The sequence below is a fragment of the Pseudophryne corroboree genome, unplaced genomic scaffold (assembly GCF_028390025.1).
Source record: "Pseudophryne corroboree isolate aPseCor3 unplaced genomic scaffold, aPseCor3.hap2 scaffold_223, whole genome shotgun sequence".
Classification (NCBI taxonomy): domain Eukaryota; kingdom Metazoa; phylum Chordata; class Amphibia; order Anura; family Myobatrachidae; genus Pseudophryne; species Pseudophryne corroboree.
Genome location: NW_026968879.1, coordinates 277,088 through 293,120, shown reverse-complemented (window position 1 = coordinate 293,120; position 16,033 = coordinate 277,088). Strand labels below are relative to the sequence as shown.

At 49.8% G+C, this 16,033-nt stretch overlaps 19 non-coding genes and 4 pseudogenes across 19 annotated transcripts; all 23 read right to left on the bottom strand.

Moving 5' to 3' along the window:
* Positions 1–289: 289 nt before the first annotated feature.
* Positions 290–452, bottom strand: LOC135008751 (U1 spliceosomal RNA). Its single transcript, XR_010208398.1, has one exon. It is a non-coding gene; the product is annotated as a U1 spliceosomal RNA (small nuclear RNA).
* Positions 453–604: 152 nt separating this feature from the next.
* On the bottom strand, positions 605–768 carry LOC135008636 (U1 spliceosomal RNA). The gene has a single exon (XR_010208289.1). It is a non-coding gene; the product is annotated as a U1 spliceosomal RNA (small nuclear RNA).
* Positions 769–1,466: 698 nt separating this feature from the next.
* LOC135008864 (U1 spliceosomal RNA) lies at positions 1,467–1,602 on the bottom strand (annotated as a pseudogene).
* Positions 1,603–1,754: 152 nt separating this feature from the next.
* LOC135008651 (U1 spliceosomal RNA) lies at positions 1,755–1,918 on the bottom strand. Its single transcript, XR_010208303.1, has one exon. It is a non-coding gene; the product is annotated as a U1 spliceosomal RNA (small nuclear RNA).
* Positions 1,919–2,592: 674 nt separating this feature from the next.
* LOC135008802 (U1 spliceosomal RNA) lies at positions 2,593–2,755 on the bottom strand. Its single transcript, XR_010208448.1, has one exon. It is a non-coding gene; the product is annotated as a U1 spliceosomal RNA (small nuclear RNA).
* Positions 2,756–2,907: 152 nt separating this feature from the next.
* LOC135008580 (U1 spliceosomal RNA) lies at positions 2,908–3,071 on the bottom strand. Its single transcript, XR_010208234.1, has one exon. It is a non-coding gene; the product is annotated as a U1 spliceosomal RNA (small nuclear RNA).
* A 698-nt stretch (positions 3,072–3,769) lies between these two features.
* On the bottom strand, positions 3,770–3,905 carry LOC135008823 (U1 spliceosomal RNA; annotated as a pseudogene).
* Positions 3,906–4,057: 152 nt separating this feature from the next.
* Positions 4,058–4,221, bottom strand: LOC135008565 (U1 spliceosomal RNA). Its single transcript, XR_010208219.1, has one exon. It is a non-coding gene; the product is annotated as a U1 spliceosomal RNA (small nuclear RNA).
* Positions 4,222–7,460: 3,239 nt separating this feature from the next.
* Positions 7,461–7,624, bottom strand: LOC135008783 (U1 spliceosomal RNA). The gene has a single exon (XR_010208430.1). It is a non-coding gene; the product is annotated as a U1 spliceosomal RNA (small nuclear RNA).
* Positions 7,625–8,294: 670 nt separating this feature from the next.
* LOC135008700 (U1 spliceosomal RNA) lies at positions 8,295–8,457 on the bottom strand. The gene has a single exon (XR_010208352.1). It is a non-coding gene; the product is annotated as a U1 spliceosomal RNA (small nuclear RNA).
* Positions 8,458–8,599: 142 nt separating this feature from the next.
* LOC135008623 (U1 spliceosomal RNA) lies at positions 8,600–8,763 on the bottom strand. The gene has a single exon (XR_010208276.1). It is a non-coding gene; the product is annotated as a U1 spliceosomal RNA (small nuclear RNA).
* Positions 8,764–9,437: 674 nt separating this feature from the next.
* On the bottom strand, positions 9,438–9,600 carry LOC135008843 (U1 spliceosomal RNA). The gene has a single exon (XR_010208468.1). It is a non-coding gene; the product is annotated as a U1 spliceosomal RNA (small nuclear RNA).
* Positions 9,601–9,752: 152 nt separating this feature from the next.
* On the bottom strand, positions 9,753–9,916 carry LOC135008650 (U1 spliceosomal RNA). The gene has a single exon (XR_010208302.1). It is a non-coding gene; the product is annotated as a U1 spliceosomal RNA (small nuclear RNA).
* Positions 9,917–10,590: 674 nt separating this feature from the next.
* Positions 10,591–10,753, bottom strand: LOC135008778 (U1 spliceosomal RNA). The gene has a single exon (XR_010208425.1). It is a non-coding gene; the product is annotated as a U1 spliceosomal RNA (small nuclear RNA).
* Positions 10,754–10,905: 152 nt separating this feature from the next.
* LOC135008675 (U1 spliceosomal RNA) lies at positions 10,906–11,069 on the bottom strand. Its single transcript, XR_010208327.1, has one exon. It is a non-coding gene; the product is annotated as a U1 spliceosomal RNA (small nuclear RNA).
* Positions 11,070–11,767: 698 nt separating this feature from the next.
* On the bottom strand, positions 11,768–11,904 carry LOC135008852 (U1 spliceosomal RNA; annotated as a pseudogene).
* Positions 11,905–12,056: 152 nt separating this feature from the next.
* Positions 12,057–12,220, bottom strand: LOC135008649 (U1 spliceosomal RNA). Its single transcript, XR_010208301.1, has one exon. It is a non-coding gene; the product is annotated as a U1 spliceosomal RNA (small nuclear RNA).
* A 674-nt stretch (positions 12,221–12,894) lies between these two features.
* Positions 12,895–13,057, bottom strand: LOC135008801 (U1 spliceosomal RNA). The gene has a single exon (XR_010208447.1). It is a non-coding gene; the product is annotated as a U1 spliceosomal RNA (small nuclear RNA).
* A 152-nt stretch (positions 13,058–13,209) lies between these two features.
* Positions 13,210–13,373, bottom strand: LOC135008977 (U1 spliceosomal RNA). Its single transcript, XR_010208577.1, has one exon. It is a non-coding gene; the product is annotated as a U1 spliceosomal RNA (small nuclear RNA).
* A 674-nt stretch (positions 13,374–14,047) lies between these two features.
* Positions 14,048–14,210, bottom strand: LOC135008696 (U1 spliceosomal RNA). The gene has a single exon (XR_010208348.1). It is a non-coding gene; the product is annotated as a U1 spliceosomal RNA (small nuclear RNA).
* Positions 14,211–14,362: 152 nt separating this feature from the next.
* On the bottom strand, positions 14,363–14,526 carry LOC135008579 (U1 spliceosomal RNA). The gene has a single exon (XR_010208233.1). It is a non-coding gene; the product is annotated as a U1 spliceosomal RNA (small nuclear RNA).
* Positions 14,527–15,224: 698 nt separating this feature from the next.
* LOC135008858 (U1 spliceosomal RNA) lies at positions 15,225–15,360 on the bottom strand (annotated as a pseudogene).
* A 152-nt stretch (positions 15,361–15,512) lies between these two features.
* Positions 15,513–15,676, bottom strand: LOC135008596 (U1 spliceosomal RNA). The gene has a single exon (XR_010208250.1). It is a non-coding gene; the product is annotated as a U1 spliceosomal RNA (small nuclear RNA).
* Positions 15,677–16,033: the final 357 nt, after the last annotated feature.

Genomic DNA, 16,033 nt, shown 5'->3' with positions numbered 1-16,033 from the left:
CCTTTGGTGTGGGGCTCATGTTGGCTATGCCCCAGCCCCTGAAGCATTCAAGCTGATTTCTTGCAGCAGCTGGGCACTGTAACAGCTCCAGAGCTGCTCTGTAAGGCAAGTAAAAGGGTCTGGGCCCTGCAGCACTACCTGTAGATCGCATTGTGCGTTGGAAGGCACAAAGTAAGCAGACAGGAGGAGAAGTCAGGATAGTGCGCAAGGGCATAGAAGGGAGCGGCTCAAGAAAAGAGAAGTGGAAACAGACAGCAAACTAGGCTGGAGAGAGACCTGAGACAAAGAGATCTGAATTATACGAGAGCCGACCAGGGGAAACACAAATTATGCAGTCAAGTTTCCCACATTTAGGGAAATCGCAGGGGCAGCACACCCAGAGTGCAATGGGTGAGCCTTGCCCTGGGAGAAGCACCTTCATGATCATAGTATCTCACCTGGCAGGTAAGTAGGAGTTGGGCTAGAGCTGGGGAGGGTCGCTGTTCGGGCACCCCCCTGTCAAGTGAAAGAGATCCAACTGAGGCAGCACAAGGGAACTCTCGAAAGAAGAACAAGGCTAGAGGAAGATCTGAGACAAAGAAATCTGACTTTTTCCAGAGCTGACCAGAGGAAAGCACAAACACAGTCCCCCACTACCACAAATAATGCAGTCGAGTTTCCCACATTTGGGGAAATCACAGGGGTCAGCATACCCAGAATGCAATGAATGAACCTCACCTTGGGAGAACAATCTTCATGACCATGGTATCGCCTATGCAAAATAAGTATGATTTGGGATAGGGCTGGGGAGGGCCGCTGCTCAGGCACATCTCTGTCAAGTAAAGGAGATTCAACTGAGGCAGCACAAGGGAACTCTCATCTGGGGACAACAACTGCAGGGAGAACACATATTTTCAGATGAACATGTGAGGGCAGAAGGCTGCCTAATACTGAAGCACCCCCAAACAACAAACCAAATGCAACAACTAGTGCAAGCATTCCTGGGGGAAGGCCTGCAGCAGATGGATTTGCATATGGTGATGTCATCCAAGCAGTGGGTCAAAGTTGGCTTCAACCCTCGTCTGCATATGAAAAGAGAAAAGGGGCGTGCAGGGCATGGCGGCCTTTTGCAGCGCTTGGATGACCCCTAGTTCGCATTACACACCTCCACCCTCCTTCGGTGTGGGGCTCATGTTGGCTATGCCCCAGCCCCTGAAGCATTCAAGCTGATTTCTTGCAGCAGCTGGGCACTGTAACTGCTCCAGAGCTACTCTGTAAGGCAAGTAAAAGGGTGTGGGCCCTGCAGCACTACCTGTAGTTCGCATTGTGCGTTGGAAGGCACGAAGTAAGCAGACGGGAGAAGTCAGGATAGTGCGCAAGGGCATAGAAGGGAGCGGCTCAAGAAAAGAGAAGTGGAAACAGACAGCAAACTAGGCTGGAGAGAGACCTGAGACAAAGAGATCTGAATTATACGAGAGCCGACGAGGGGAAACACAAATTATGCAGTCACGTTTCCCACATTTGGGGAAATCGCAGGAGCAGCACACCCAGAGTGCAATGGTTGAGCCTTGCCCTGGGAGAAGCACCTTCATGATCATAGTATCTCACCTGGCAGGTAAGTAGGAGTTGGGCTAGAGCTGGGGAGGGTCGCTGCTCGGGTTCCCCCCTGTGAAGTGAAGGAGATCCAACTGAGGCAGCACCAGGGAACTCTCGAAAGAAGAACAAGGCTAGAGGAAGATCTGAGACAAAGAAATCTGACTTTTACCAGAGCTGACCAGAGGAAAGCACAAACACAGTCTCCCACTACCACAAATAATGCAGTCAAGTTTCCCACATTTGGGGAAATCACAGGGGTCAGCATACCCAAAATGCAATGAATGAACCTCACCCTGGGAGAAAAATCTTCATGACCATGGTATCTCCTATGCAAAATAAGTATGATTTGGAATAGGGCTGGGGAGGGCCGCTGCTCATGCACATCTCTGTCAAGTAAAGGAGATTCAACTGAGGCAGCACAAGGGAACTCTCATCTTGGGACAACAACTGCAGGGAGAACATATATTTTCAGATGAACATGGGAGGGCAGAGGACTGCCTAATACTGAAGCACCCCCAAACAACAAACCAAATGCAACAACTAGTGCAAGCATTCCTGGGGGAAGGCCTGCCGCAGATGGATTTGCATATGGTGATGTCATCCAAGCAGTGGGTCAAAGTTGGCTTCAACCCTCGTCTGCATATGAAAAGAGAAAAGGGGCGTGCAGGGCATGGTGGCCTTTTGCGGCGCTTGGCTGACCCCTAGTTTGCATTAAACACCTCCACCCTCCTTTGGTGTGGGGCTCATGTTGGCTATGCCCCAGCCCCTGAAGCATTCAAGCTGATTTCTTGCAGCAGCTGGGCACTGTAACAGCTCCAGAGCTGCTCTGTAAGGCAAGTAAAAGGGTGTGGGCCCTGCAGCACTACCTGTAGTTCGCATTGTGCGTTGGAAGGCACAAAGTAAGCAGACAGGAGGAGAAGTCAGGATAGTGCGCAAGGGCATAGAAGTAAGCGGCTCAAGAAAAGAGAAGTGGAAACAGACAGCAAACTAGGCTGGAGAGAGACCTGAGACAAAGAGATCTGAATTATACGAGAGCCGACCAGGGGAAACACAAATTATACAGTCAAGTTTCCCACATTTGGGGAAATCGCAGGAGCAGCACACCCAGAGTGCAATGGGTTAGCCTTGCCCTGGGAGAAGCACCTTCATGATCATAGTATCTCACCTGGCAGGTAAGTAGGAGTTGGGCTAGAGCTGGGGAGGGTCGCTGCTAGGGTACCCCCCTGTAAAGTGAAGGAGATCCAATTAAGGCAGCACAAGGGAACTCTCGAAAGAAGAACAAGGCTAGAGGAAAATCTGAGACAAAGAAATCTGACTTTTACCAGAGCTGGCCAGAGGAAAGCACAAACACAGTCCCCCACTACCACAAATAATGCAGTCGAGTTTCCCACATTTGGGGAAATCACAGGGGTCAGCATACCCAGAATGCAATGAATGAACCTCACCCTGGGAGAACAATCTTCATGACCATGGTATCGCCTATGCAAAATAAGTATGATTTGGGATAGGGCTGGGGAGGGCCGCTGCTCAGGCACATCTCTGTCAAGTAAAGGAGATTCAACTGAGGCAGCACAAGGGAACTCTCATCTGGGGACAACAACTGCAGGGAGAACACATATTTTCAGATGAACATGTGAGGGTAGAAGGCTGCCTAATACTGAAGCACCCCCAAACAACAAACCAAATGCAACAACTAGTGCAAGCATTCCTGGGGGAAGGCCTGCAGCAGATGGATTTGCATATGGTGATGTCATCCAAGCAGTGGGTCAAAGTTGGCTTCAACCCTCGTCTGCATATGAAAAGAGAAAAGGGGCGTGCAGGGCATGGCGGCCTTTTGCAGCGCTTGGATGACCCCTAGTTTGCATTACACACCTCCTCCCTCCTTCGGTGTGGGGCTCATGTTGGCTATGCCCCAGCCCCTGAAGCATTAAAGCTGATTTCTTGCAGCAGCTGGGCACTGTAACTGCTCCAGAGCTACTCTGTAAGGCAAGTAAAAGGGTGTGGGCCCTGCAGCACTACCTGTAGTTCGCATTGTGCGTTGGAAGGCACGAAGTAAGCAGACGGGAGAAGTCAGGATAGTGCGCAAGGGCATAGAAGGGAGCGGCTCAAGAAAAGAGAAGTGGAAACAGACAGCAAACTAGGCTGGAGAGAGACCTGAGACAAAGAGATCTGAATTATACGAGAGCCGACGAGGGGAAACACAAATTATGCAGTCAAGTTTCCCACATTTGGGGAAATCGCAGGAGCAGCACACCCAGAGTGCAATGGTTGAGCCTTGCCCTGGGAGAAGCACCTTCATGATCATAGTATCTCACCTGGCAGGTAAGTAGGAGTTGGGCTAGAGCTGGGGAGGGTCGCTGCTCGGGTTCCCCCCTGTGAAGTGAAGGAGATCCAACTGAAGCAGCACCAGGGAACTCTCGAAAGAAGAACATGGCTAGAGGAAGATCTGAGACAAAGAAATCTGACTTTTACCAGAGCTGACCAGAGGAAAGCACAAACACAGTCCCCCACTACCACAAATAATGCAGTCGAGTTTCCCACATTTGGGAAAATCACAGGGGTCAGCATACCCAGAATGCAATGAATGAACCTAACCCTGGGAGAACAATCTTCATGACCATGGTATCTCCTATGCAAAATAAGTATGATTTGGGATAGGGCTGGTGAGGGCCGCTGCTCAGGCACATCTCTGTCAAGTAAAGGAGATTCAACTGAGGCAGCACAAGGGAACTCTCATCTGGGGACAACAACTGCAGGGAGACCACATCTTTTCAGATGAACATGGGAGGGCGAAGGCTGCCTAATACTGAAGCACCATCAAATATCAAACCATGGCCCTCATTCCGAGTTGATCGCTCGCAAGGCGATTTTAGCAGAGTTACACACGCTAAGCCGCCGCCTACTGGGAGTGAATCTTAGCTTCTTAAAATTGCGACCGATGTATTCGCAATATTGCGATTACAAACTACTTAGCAGTTTCAGAGTAGCTTCAGACTTACTCTGCATCTGCGATCAGTTCAGTGCTTGTCGTTCCTGGTTTGACGTCACAAACACTCCCAGAGTTCGCCCAGACACTCCCCCGTTTCTCCGGCCACTCCTGCGTTTTTTCCGGAAACTGTAGCGTTTTTTCCCACACGCCCATAAAACGGCCTGTTTCCGCCCAGTAACACCCATTTCCTGTCAATCACATTACGATCGCCGGAGCGAAGAAAAATCCGTGAGTAAAAATACTTTCTTCGTTGTAAAATTACTTGGCGCAGTCGCAGTGCGAATATTGCGCATGCGTACTAAGCAGAATTTCACTGCGATGCGATGAAATTTACAGAGCGAACGACTCGGAATGAGGGCCCATATGCAACAACTAGTACAAGCACTCCTGGGGGAAGGTCTGCAGCAGACGGATTTGCATACGGTGATGTAAATCCAAGCAGTGGGCCAAAGTTGACTGGAACCCTCATCTGCATATGAAAAGAGAAAAGGGGCATGCAGGGCATGGCGGCCTTTTGCAGTGCTTGGATGACCCCTAGTTCGCATTAAACACCCCCACCCTCCTTTGGTGTGGGGCTCATGTTGGCCATGCCCCATCCCCTGATGCATTCAAGCTGATTTCTTGCAGCAGCTGGGCACTGTAACAGCTCCAGAGCTGTTCTGTAAGGCAAGTAAAAGTGTGTGGGCCCTGCAGCACCACCTGTTGTTCGCATTGTGCGTTGGAAGGCACAAATTAAGCAGACGGGAGGAGAAGTCAGGATAGTGCGCAAGGGCATTCTTTTCTCTTAGTCCGGGGGCAAGGCTTCAAAATGGGGTCTGCAACGGAGGAGACACAGGGGGCGTGGTCACAGCAGCTTTTCTCTACAGTCTGCACCAGCAGGAGCCTACACCATTTTTTATGATCACGCTGAACTGCAGTGCGACTGCAATTACAGCATGGTCAAGAAGGGAGGCGTCATGCTGGGTGGCCATGCCCTGTCACTGTGCAGGAGCCAGCACCGCTCACACACTAGTCCCCGGGTGCAGCCCCCAACCCCCGGGACACCCGGAGCAACAAAATGTAGATTCAGGCCACCAGGCCACGCCCCTACCTATGAAACCATGCCTCCTTTTTACCATTGCGCTGTTTATCTGCGCGCACTGCATTACAATCTCCCTCGCCACCTCTCTGGGTGTCACCAGTGATAGTGACACCTCTGCCATGCTTGTAGCAGCTGGTCCTAAGATCTACGCCTCAAGCCCTGAGTGTTTGCCCTTGTGACTTGTTGATCATCATAGCGAAGCAGATGCTTACAGAAAACTGCAGGGGCTTAGATTGAAAATAAAAACAATTGATGGGTATAAGGTAGAGAGGAGTGGGTACGGTTCTCCGAGAACCGAATTCCCCACGAACTCCACGTGGTTTACATTGGTCCGAGGCAGGCTCGGTTGTTCCTGCCTGACTCGGAAAACCTGAACAAGGGAAAATGTCATCATCCCGCTGTCAGATTCTCGTGAGATTCGGATTCCATATAAAGAGCTGCGCGTTGCTGCCATTTTTACTCGTGCATTGAAGAGAGAGCGGAGAGGACGTGGCTATGTTCTCTCAGTGGAAATCTCAATATCAGTGCTCAGTATCAGTGGTTACTTATTGCTGCTCAGTAATACTAGTAGTGTGTCTCTCCTGCTCAGTGTCAGTTCTCAGTAGTATCCTCATCAGTGCTCAGTATCACTGCTCATTGTCTTGTGCTGCATTGTGGTGCTCAGCATACTACAGTACATTACTAATAGTCCAGTGCTGCATCTTGCTGCTCAGTGTCAGTTCTAGTATCCTCATCAGTGCTCACTATCACTGCTCATTGCATTGTGGTGTTCTGTATACTACAGTAACATAGTAATATAGTATATATAGAGGAGCGGGTTCGGTTCTCCGAGAACCGAATTCCCGACGAACTCCACGTGGTTTACACTGGTCCGAGGCAGGCTCGGTTGTTCCTGCCTGACTCGGAAAACCTGAACAAGGGAAAATGTCATCATCCCGCTGTCGGATTCTCGCGAGATTCGGATTCCATATAAAGAGCTGCGCGTTGCCGCCATTTTTACTCGTGCATTGAAGAGAGAGCGGAGAGGACGTGGCTATGTTCTCTCAGTGGAAATCTCAATATCAGTGCTCAGTATCAGTGGTTACTTATTGCTGCTCAGTAATACTAGTAGTGTGTCTCTCCTGCTCAGTGTCAGTTCTCAGTAGTATCCTCATCAGTGCTCAGTATCACTGCTCATTGTCTTGTGCTGCATTGTGGTGCTCAGCATACTACAGTACATTACTAATAGTCCAGTGCTGCATCTTGCTGCTCAGTGTCAGTTCTAGTATCCTCATCAGTGCTCACTATCACTGCTCATTACATTGTGGTGTTCTGTATACTACAGTAACATAGTAATATAGTAACATATGGTAACATAGTTTTTGAGGTTGAATAGAGGCAAATTGCCCATCGTGTTCAACCTGTTTTAAGTTGTGATGATTCTACATACTTGCTGAATAATGTTTTATGACTAGTTAGCTACTATAACTCATGTTACCCCCGGATTAACCATGTTGATATTTTAAGTATTATAACCTTGGATAGCTTTTTCATTCAGAAATGTATCCATTCCTTTTTTAAATCCAATTACAGAGTCCGCCATTACCACCTTCCCTGGCAGGGAATTCCACATCCTGATTGCCCTAACAGTGAAGATCATAGTATCTCACCTGGCAGGTAAGTAGGAGTTGGGCTAGAGCTGTGGAGGATTGCTGCTCGGGCACCCCCTGTCAAGTGAAGGAGATCCAACTGAGGCAGCACAAGGGAACTCTCGAAAGAAGAACAAGGCTAGAGGAAGATCTGAGACAAAGAAATCTGACTTTTACCAGAGCTGACCAGAGGAAAGCACAAACACAGTCCCCCACTACCACAAATAATGCAGTCGAGTTTCCCACATTTGGGGAAATCACAGGGGTCAGCATACCCAGAGTGCAATGAATGAACCTCACCCTGGGAGAACAATCTTCATGACCATGGTATCTCCTATGCAAAATAAGTATGATTTGGGATAGGGCTGGGGAGGGCCGCTGCTCAGGCACATCTCTGTCAAGTAAAGGAGATTCAACTGAGGCAGCACAAGGGAACTCTCATCTGGGGACAACAACTGCAGGGAGAACACATATTTTCAGATGAACATGGGAGGGCAGAAGGCTGCCTAATACTGAAGCACCCCCAAACAACAAACCAAATGCAACTACTAGTGCAAGCATTCCTGGGGGAAGGCCTGCAGCAGACGGATTTGCATATGGTGATGTCATCCAAGCAGTGGGTCAAAGTTGGCTTCAACCCTCGTCTGCATATGAAAATAAAAAAGGGGTGTGCAGGGCATGGCTGCCTTTTGCGGCGCTTGGATGACCCCTAGTTCGCATTAAACACCTCCACCCTCCTTCGGTGTGGGGCTCATGTTGGCTATGCCCCAGCCCCTGAAGCATTCAAGCTGATTTCTTGCAGCAGCTGGGCACTGTAACAGCTCCAGAGCTGCTCTGTAAAGCAAGTAAAAGGGTGTGGGCCCTGCAGCACTACCTGTAGTTTGCATTGTGCATTGGAAGGCACAAAGTAAGCAGACGGGGAAGTCAGGATAGTGCACAAGGGCATAGAAGGGAGCGGCTGAAGAAAAGAGAAGTGGAAACAGACAGCAAACTAGGCTGGAGAGAGACCTGAGACAAAGAGATCTGAATTATACGAGAGCCGACCAGGGGAAACACAAATTATGCAGTCAAGTTTCCCACATTTGGGGAAATCGCAGGGGCAGCACACCCAGAGTGCAATGGGTGAGCCTTGCCCTGGGAGAAGCACCTTCATGATCATAGTATCTCACCTGGCAGGTAAGTAGGAGTTGGGCTAGAGCTGGGGAGGGTCTCTGCTCGGACACCCCCCTGTCAAGTGAAGGAGATCCAACTGAGGCAGCACAAGGGAACTCTCAAAAGAAGAACAAGGCTCTGAAACAAAGAAATCTGACTTTTACCAGAGCTGACCAGAGGAAAACACAAACACAGTCCCCCACTACCACAAATAAAGCAGTCGAGTTTCCCACATTTGGGGAAATCACAGGGGTCAGCATACCCAGAATGCAATGAATGAACCTCACCCTGGGAGAATAATCTTCATGACCATGGTATCTCCTATGCAAAATAAGTATGATTTGGGATAGAGCTGGGGAGGGCCGCTGCTCAGGCACATCTCTGTCAAGTTAAGGAGATTCAACTGAGGCAGCACAAGGGAACTCTCATCTAGGGACAACAACTGCAGGGAGAACACATATTTTCAGATGAACATGGGAGGGCAGAAGGCTGCCTAATACTGAAGCACCCCCAAACAACAAACCAAATGCAACAACTAGTGCAAGCATTCCTGGGGGAAGGCCTGCCGCAGATGGATTTGCATATGGTGATGTCATCCAAGCAGTGGGTCAAAGTTGGCTTCAACCCTCGTCTGCATATGAAAACAGAAAAGGGGCGTGCAGGGCATGGTGGCCTTTTGCTGCGCTTGTCTGACCCCTAGTTTGCATTAAACACCTCCACCCTCCTTCGGTGTGGGGCTCATGTTGGCTATGCCCCAGCCCCTGAAGCATTCAAGCTGATTTCTTGCAGCAGCTTGGCACTGCAACAGCTCCAGAGCTGCTCTGTAAGGCAAGTAAAAGGGTGTGGGCCCTGCAGCACTACCTGTAGTTTGCATTGTGCATTGGAAGGCACAAAGTAAGCAGACGGGAGGAGAAGTCAGGATAGTGCACAAGGGTATAGAAGGGAGCGGCTGAAGAAAAGAGAAGTGGAAACAGACAGCAAACTAGGCTGGAGAGAGACCTGAGACAAAGAGATCTGAATTATACGAGAGCCGACCAGGGGAAACACAAATTATGCAGTCAAGTTTCCCACATTTGGGGAAATCGCAGGAGCAGCACACCCAGAGTACAATGGGTGAGCCTTGCCCTTGGAGAAGCACCTTCATGATCATAGTATCTCACCTGGCAGGTAAGTAGGAGTTGGGCTAGAGCTGGGGAGGGTCGCTGCTCGGGCACCCCCCTGTAAAGTGAAGGAGATCCAACTGAGGCAGCACAAGGGAACTCTCGAAAGAAGAACAAGGCTAAAGGAAAATCTGAGACAAAGAAATCTGACTTTTACCAGAGCTGACCAGAGGAAAGCACAAACACAGTCTCCCACTACCACAAATAATGCAGTCAAGTTTCCCACATTTGGGGAAATCACAGGGGTCAGCATACCCAAAATGCAATGAATGAACCTCACCCTGGGAGAAAAATCTTCATGACCATGGTATCTCCTATGCAAAATAAGTATGATTTGGAATAGGGCTGGGGAGGGCCGCTGCTCATGCACATCTCTGTCAAGTAAAGGAGATTCAACTGAGGCAGCACAAGGGAACTCTCATCTTGGGACAACAACTGCAGGGAGAACATATATTTTCAGATGAACATGGGAGGGCAGAAGGCTGCCTAATACTGAAGCACCCCCAAACAACAAACCAAATGCAACAACTAGTGCAAGCATTCCTGGGGGAAGGCCTTCCGCAGAGGGATTTGCATATGGTGATGTCATCCAAGCAGTGGGTCAAAGTTGGCTTCAACCCTCGTCTGCATATGAAAAGAGAAAAGGGGCGTGCAGGGCATGGTGGCCTTTTGCGGCGCTTGGCTGACCCCTAGTTTGCATTAAACACCTCCACCCTCCTTTGGTGTGGGGCTCATGTTGGCTATGCCCCAGCCCCTGAAGCATTCAAGCTGATTTCTTGCAGCAGCTGGGCACTGTAACAGCTCCAGAGCTGCTCTGTAAGGCAAGTAAAAGGGTCTGGGCCCTGCAGCACTACCTGTAGATCGCATTGTGCGTTGGAAGGCACAAAGTAAGCAGACAGGAGGAGAAGTCAGGATAGTGCGCAAGGGCATAGAAGGGAGCGGCTCAAGAAAAGAGAAGTGGAAACAGACAGCAAACTAGGCTGGAGAGAGACCTGAGACAAAGAGATCTGAATTATACGAGAGCCGACCAGGGGAAACACAAATTATGCAGTCAAGTTTCCCACATTTGGGGAAATCGCAGGGGCAGCACACCCAGAGTGCAATGGGTGAGCCTTGCCCTGGGAGAAGCACCTTCATAATCATAGTATCTCACCTGGCAGGTAAGTAGGAGTTGGGCTAGAGCTGGGGAGGGTCGCTGTTCGGGCACCCCCCTGTCAAGTGAAAGAGATCCAACTGAGGTAGCACAAGGGAACTCTCGAAAGAAGAACAAGGCTAGAGGAAGATCTGAGACAAAGAAATCTGACTTTTTCCAGAGCTGACCAGAGGAAAGCACAAACACAGTCCCCCACTACCACAAATAATGCTGTCGAGTTTCCCACATTTGGGGAAATCACAGGGGTCAGCATACCCAGAATGCAATGAATGAACCTCACCTTGGGAGAACAATCTTCATGACCATGGTATCGCCTATGCAAAATAAGTATGATTTGGGATAGGGCTGGGGAGGGCCGCTGCTCAGGCACATCTCTGTCAAGTAAAGGAGATTCAACTGAGGCAGCACAAGGGAACTCTCATCTGGGGACAACAACTGCAGGGAGAACACATATTTTCTGATGAACATGTGAGGGCAGAAGGCTGCCTAATACTGAAGCACCCCCAAACAACAAACCAAATGCAACAACTAGTGCAAGCATTCCTGGGGGAAGGCCTGCAGCAGATGGATTTGCATATGGTGATGTCATCCAAGCAGTGGGTCAAAGTTGGCTTCAACCCTCGTCTGCATATGAAAAGAGAAAAGGGGCGTGCAGGGCATGGCGGCCTTTTGCAGCGCTTGGATGACTCCTAGTTCGCATTACACACCTCCACCCTCCTTCGGTGTGGGGCTCATGTTGGCTATGCCCCAGCCCCTGAAGCATTCAAGCTGATTTCTTGCAGCAGCTGGGCACTGTAACTGCTCCAGAGCTACTCTGTAAGGCAAGTAAAAGGGTGTGGACCCTGCAGCACTACCTGTAGTTCGCATTGTGCGTTGGAAGGCACGAAGTAAGCAGACGGGAGAAGTCAGGATAGTGCGCAAGGGCATAGAAGGGAGCGGCTCAAGAAAAGAGAAGTGGAAACAGACAGCAAACTAGGCTGGAGAGAGACCTGAGACAAAGAGATCTGAATTATACGAGAGCCGACGAGGGGAAACACAAATTATGCAGTCAAGTTTCCCACATTTTGGGGAAATCGCAGGAGCAGCACACCCAGAGTGCAATGGTTGAGCCTTGCCCTGGGAGAAGCACCTTCATGATCATAGTATCTCACCTGGCAGGTAAGTAGGAGTTGGGCTAGAGCTGGGGAGGGTCGCTGCTCGGGTTCCCCCCTGTGAAGTGAAGGAGATCCAACTGAGGCAGCACCAGGGAACTCTTGAAAGAAGAACAAGGCTAGAGGAAGATCTGAGACAAAGAAATCTGACTTTTACCAGAGCTGACCAGAGGAAAGCACAAACACAGTCTCCCACTACCACAAATAATGCAGTCAAGTTTCCCACATTTGGGGAAATCACAGGGGTCAGCATACCCAAAATGCAATGAATGAACCTCACCCTGGGAGAAAAATCTTCATGACCATGGTATCTCCTATGCAAAATAAGTATGATTTGGAATAGGGCTGGGGAGGGCCGCTGCTCATGCACATCTCTGTCAAGTAAAGGAGATTCAACTGAGGCAGCACAAGGGAACTCTCATCTTGGGACAACAACTGCAGGGAGAACATATATTTTCAGATGAACATGGGAGGGCAGAAGACTGCCTAATACTGAAGCACCCCCAAACAACAAACCAAATGCAACAACTAGTGCAAGCATTCCTGGGGGAAGGCCTGCCGCAGATGGATTTGCATATGGTGATGTCATCCAAGCAGTTGGTCAAAGTTGGCTTCAACCCTCGTCTGCATATGAAAAGAGAAAAGGGGCGTGCAGGGCATGGTGGCCTTTTGCGGCGCTTGGCTGACCCCTAGTTTGCATTAAACACCTCCACCCTCCTTTGGTGTGGGGCTCATGTTGGCTATGCCCCAGCCCCTGAAGCATTCAAGCTGATTTCTTGCAGCAGCTGGGCACTGTAACAGCTCCAGAGCTGCTCTGTAAGGCAAGTAAAAGGGTGTGGGCCCTGCAGCACTACCTGTAGTTCGCATTGTGCGTTGGAAGGCACAAAGTAAGCAGACAGGAGGAGAAGTCAGGATAGTGCGCAAGGGCATAGAAGGGAGCGGCTCAAGAAAAGAGAAGTGGAAACAGACAGCAAACTAGGCTGGAGAGAGACCTGAGACAAAGAGATCTGAATTATACGAGAGCCGACCAGGGGAAACACAAATTATACAGTCAAGTTTCCCACATTTGGGGAAATCGCAGGAGCAGCACACCCAGAGTGCAATGGGTTAGCCTTGCCCTGGGAGAAGCACCTTCATGATCATAGTATCTCACCTGGCAGGTAAGTAGGAGTTGGGCTAGAGCTGGGGAGGGTCGCTGCTCGGGTACCCCCCTGTCAAGTGAAGGAGATCCAACTAAGGCAGCACAAGGGAACTCTCGAAAGAAGAACAAGGCTAGAGGAAAATCTGAGACAAAGAAATCTGACTTTTACCAGAGCTGACCAGAGGAAAGCACAAACACAGTCCCCCACTACCACAAATAATGCAGCTGAGTTTCCCACATTTGGGGAAATCACAGGGGTCAGCATACCCAAAATGCAATGAATGAACCTCACCCTGGGAGAAAAATCTTCATGACCATGGTATCTCCTATGCAAAATAAGTATGATTTGGAATAGGGCTGGGGAGGGCCGCTGCTCATGCACATCTCTGTCAAGTAAAGGAGATTTAACTGAGGCAGCACAAGGGAACTCTCATCTGGGGACAACAACTGCAGGGAGAACACATATTTTCAGATGAACATGGGAGGGCAGAAGGCTGCCTAATACTGAAGCACCCCCAAACAACAAACCAAATGCAACAACTAGTGCAAGCATTCCTGGGGGAAGTTCTGCAGAAGACGGATTTGCATACGGTGATGTCATCCAAGCAGTGGGTCAAAGTTGGCTTCAACCCTCATCTGCATATGAAAAGAGAAAAGGGGCGTGCAGGGCATGGCAGCCTTTTGCGCTGCTTGGATGACCCCTAGTTCGCATTAAACACCTCCACCCTCCTTTGGTGTGGGGCTCATGTTGGCCATGCCCCATCCCCTGAAGCATTCAAGCTGATTTCTTGCAGCAGCTGGGCACTGTAACAGCTCCAGAGCTGCTCTGTAAGGCAAGTAAAAGGGTGTGGGCCCTGCAGCACTACCTGTAGTTTGCATTGTGCATTGGAAGGCACAAAGTAAGCAGACGGGAGGAGAAGTCAGGATAGTGCACAAGGGTATAGAAGGGAGCGGCTGAAGAAAAGAGAAGTGGAAACAGACAGCAAACTAGGCTGGAGAGAGACCTGAGACAAAGAGATCTGAATTATACGAGAGCCGACCAAGGGAAACACAAATTATGCAGTCAAGTTTCCCACATTTGGGGAAATTGCAGGGGCAGCACACCCAGAGTGCAATGGGTGAGCCTTGCCCTGGGAGAAGCACCTTCATGATCATAGTATCTCACCTGGCAGGTAAGTAGGAGTTGGGCTAGAGCTGGGGAGGGTCGCTGTTCGGGCACCCCCCTGTCAAGTGAAAGAGATCCAACTGAGGCAGCACAAGGGAACTCTCGAAAGAAGAACAAGGCTAGAGGAAGATCTGAGACAAAGAAATCTGACTTTTTCCAGAGCTGGCCAGAGGAAAGCACAAACACAGTCCCCCACTACCACAAATAATGCAGTCGAGTTTCCCACATTTGGGGAAATCACAGGGGTCAGCATACCCAGAATGCAATGAATGAACCTCACCCTGGGAGAACAATCTTCATGACCATGGTATCGCCTATGCAAAATAAGTATGATTTGGGATAGGGCTGGGGAGGGCCGCTTCTCAGGCACATCTCTGTCAAGTAAAGGAGATTCAACTGAGGCAGCACAAGGGAACTCTCATCTGGGGACAACAACTGCAGGGAGAACACATATTTTCAGATGAACATGTGAGGGCAGAAGGCTGCCTAATACTGAAGCACCCCCAAACAACAAACCAAATGCAACAACTAGTGCAAGCATTCCTGGGGGAAGGCCTGCAGCAGATGGATTTGCATATGGTGATGTCATCCAAGCAGTGGGTCAAAGTTGGCTTCAACCCTCGTCTGCATATGAAAAGAGAAAAGGGGCGTGCAGGGCATGGCGGCCTTTTGCAGCGCTTGGATGACCCCTAGTTTGCATTACACACCTCCTCCCTCCTTCGGTGTGGGGCTCATGTTGGCTATGCCCCAGCCCCTGAAGCATTCAAGCTGATTTCTTGCAGCAGCTGGGCACTGTAACTGCTCCAGAGCTACTCTGTAAGGCAAGTAAAAGGGTGTGGGCCCTGCAGCACTACCTGTAGTTCGCATTGTGCGTTGGAAGGCACGAAGTAAGCAGACGGGAGAAGTCAGGATAGTGCGCAAGGGCATAGAAGGGAGCGGCTCAAGAAAAGAGAAGTGGAAACAGACAGCAAACTAGGCTGGAGAGAGACCTGAGACAAAGAGATCTGAATTATACGAGAGCCGACGAGGGGAAACACAAATTATGCAGTCAAGTTTCCCACATTTGGGGAAATCGCAAGAGCAGCACACCCAGAGTGCAATGGTTGAGCCTTGCCCTGGGAGAAGCACCTTCATGATCATAGTATCTCACCTGGCAGGTAAGTAGGAGTTGGGCTAGAGCTGGGGAGGGTCGCTGCTCGGGTTCCCCCCTGTGAAGTGAAGGAGATCCAACTGAAGCAGCACCAGGGAACTCTCGAAAGAAGAACAAGGCTAGAGGAAGATCTGAGACAAAGAAATCTGACTTTTACCAGAGCTGACCAGAGGAAAGCACAAACACAGTCCGCCACTACCACAAATAATGCAGTCGAGTTTCCCACATTTGGGAAAATCACAGGGGTCAGCATACCCAGAATGCAATGAATGAACCTCACCCTGGGAGAACAATCTTCATGACCATGGTATCTCCTATGCAAAATAAGTATGATTTGGGATAGGGCTGGTGAGGGCCGCTGCTCAGGCACATCTCTGTCAAGTAAAGGAGATTCAACTGAGGCAGCACAAGGGAACTCTCATCTTGGGACAACAACTGCAGGGAGACCACATCTTTTCAGATGAACATGGGAGGGCGGAAGGCAGCCTAATACTGAAGCACCATCAAATATCAAACCATGGCCCTCATTCCGAGTTGATCGCTCGCAAGGCGATTTTAGCAGAGTTACACACGCTAAGCCGCCGCCTACTGGGAGTGAATCTTAGCTTCTTAAAATTGCGACCGATGTATTCGCAATATTGCGATTACAAACTACTTAGCAGTTTCAGAGTAGCTTCAGACTTACACG